This window comes from Arachis ipaensis, chromosome B06 (assembly GCF_000816755.2).
Source record: "Arachis ipaensis cultivar K30076 chromosome B06, Araip1.1, whole genome shotgun sequence".
Taxonomy (NCBI): Eukaryota; Viridiplantae; Streptophyta; class Magnoliopsida; order Fabales; family Fabaceae; genus Arachis; species Arachis ipaensis.
The window spans coordinates 27,547,719-27,549,891 of record NC_029790.2 but is presented as its reverse complement, the minus strand read 5'-3'; positions in this window follow the sequence as shown (position 1 = coordinate 27,549,891).

Below are 2,173 nucleotides of genomic sequence, written 5' to 3'. Positions count from 1 at the left end.
CAAATTCCACCATCCTCCCCTAAAGATGAAGCCAGCAAAACAGAATCAAAGAAATACAAAAAAAAAATGGCACAGAAATGACCACATCTTGGCATCTTGGTTATTTGCATCCATAGATTCCTCCTTCAAGCATAGGGTAATCGGCTGCCGCTTTGCACATAAATTCTAGTCCAAAATTCACACACATTTTTCTTCTCAAACCAAGATAAGGGTTAGACAATTAATTGGAAACTTACAAATTCCACCATCCTCCCCTAAAGATGAAGCCAGCAAAACAGAATCAAAGAAATACAAAAAAAAAATGGCACAGAAATGACTACAATGTCACATCTTGGTTATTTGCATCCATAGATTCCTCCTTCAAGCATAGGGTAATCGGCTGCCGCTTTGCACATAAATTCTAGTCCAAAATTCACACACATTTTTCTTCTCAAACCAAGATAAGGGTTAGACAATTGCAGCTACAATTGGAAACTATCAAAGAAGGGTCAACTTTAGATTATCTTCTCAAGATTAAGAAGATTGTTGCTTTTCAAGCAGCTATTGGTGTTTCTTTAACCAATTTAGAATACATTAATGTTATTCTTGATAGGTTGAGCAAAGAGGATCATTCATTTATTACATTTGTCACTACAAAAGATTCACCATACACTATACCTGATTTAGAAGCTCTACTTATGGCACAAAAAGAGATCATAGAACATTTCAGAAATCAAGATGTGATAAATAATTTCTTTAAGAAACCGAAAATAATTTTTTTTATATGTACATTATTTTGAATAGTATTTTGACTATTTTCACCTTGTTTAAATGAAAAATAGTGAAGTTAATAGAGTTAATAGTCAAATTAGTCCCTGAAAGATACTTCGATCTCCATTTTCGTCCTGAAAAGAATAAATTAATCGATTTCATCACCGAAAGATAACCAACTTAGTCACGTTCGTCCTTCCATTATTTTCTTTACTAATGGTGCTAACAGAGAATGACGTGGCAGTTACATTTTTTTTTTTGCTAAAGCCTGGAACTAAACAAGCCCAAACTCGAAAAAACGAACCCTAACTACTACCCGACCCGATTCCCTACTAAAACCCCCCTCACTGATCGTCTTCTCCGGCTCCTTCATGGTGGAACACTGTGCGAATCCTCTATGGCAACGGCTCTGCCGCCACTGCCGCGGATGGCTCTACTTTTGTTGCCTTCGCCCATGCCTCTGCTCCCGCTACCGACGCTTCTACTCGCATTGCTACTGCTGATGCCTCTGCTAACTCTGCTTCTGCCGCCAATGATTCCGCTACTACTGCCAATGATGCCGGTGTGACCTCCAAAGTTGGGCCCCATCTCCGCTTCACTTCTACTGTCGCACTCACACAGTAGCTATGCTTCGAGCTCCTCCATGTGAAGAAGGAAGAACGATGAGGCAAGTGTCTTGTGAAATACCCCAGATGGAGATGACACCATTGTTCTTGTCGGAGATGACAGATTCGAATTGAAGCTACCTAAGGGGGTGGTGTGAGCCAATTCGAGAAGCCAGATTTATTTTCACTGCTTGTCTTGTTCTCTTCTGGTTCTGCCTAACCCCACTTCTTCATCCATATATCCACTTCCCATTGATAAATCAAGAGAAAAGAGGGACAACTTCCTAATTGATGAAATAGAATTCTTGTTGTTGGCATCATTAATTTCACGATCAATTGCTGTGTTAGGCCAAGCATCCATGAAAACCTTTGGTTTATCAAATTGGAAAGTTTCCATAGGAATCAGAACATGGTTAATGGAAATTTGAGAGCGCTTGTTATGTTGTTGATCTAAGCACATTCCAAGCTCCAGAACGGACACACTAACAATACTCTATGACTACTCTAATGGTTGCAGATGATATGGTGATCTTCTTCCTCTTCGTGATGGTAGGTCATGGGTTAGGAAAGCAAAGGGTGAAAATAAGAGTGAAGAAGAATCTCAGACTGTTTTAAGGGTAAAACGACATTGTTTAGTAAGCTGTGCTGTCACTTCACATTTTAGGTTAGCAAACCGTTAACGGTAGTGTCAAGAAACTAACGGAAGGATGAACGTGACCAAGTTGGTTATCTTTCAGGGACGAATTCGATTAAGTTATTCTTTCCGAGACGAAAATAGAGATCGAGGTATCTTTTAGGGACTATTTTGACTATTAGCT